This window comes from Octodon degus, unplaced genomic scaffold (genome assembly GCF_000260255.1).
Source record: "Octodon degus isolate 3935 unplaced genomic scaffold, OctDeg1.0 scaffold00262, whole genome shotgun sequence".
Classification (NCBI taxonomy): domain Eukaryota; kingdom Metazoa; phylum Chordata; class Mammalia; order Rodentia; family Octodontidae; genus Octodon; species Octodon degus.
In genome coordinates, this window is record NW_004524838.1 from 1,799,040 (window position 1) to 1,799,415 (window position 376).

Consider the following 376-nt stretch of genomic DNA (forward strand, 5'->3'; position numbering starts at 1 on the left):
AACGGAGACAGAGACAGAGACAGAGACAGAGACAGAGAAAGAATAAGGTCCATGAAGGCAAGAAACTCTTTCATTTCCTGTCCTGTCCCAGTGCCCAGCAGTGTTCCATCAATATTGACTAAATGAATCAAGGAATATTTCCACCACATCTCCCCATAGGAGCTCTGCTATACTCCAGATCAGTCACCTAAACAAGGCTAAAAGTGTAAGAGTTGGAGAAGAAAACAGGAAAAAAATCTCTCTGATTTTGCTTTAAGCAAGGATTTCCTAAACTGGAACCAAAAAAACATTGGGGGATTGGGGGGGCAGGTGCTTATGCTACTGAGCTAGATCCCTGGCCCATAAAATTATTGATAAAAGGCACATTATCAAACTT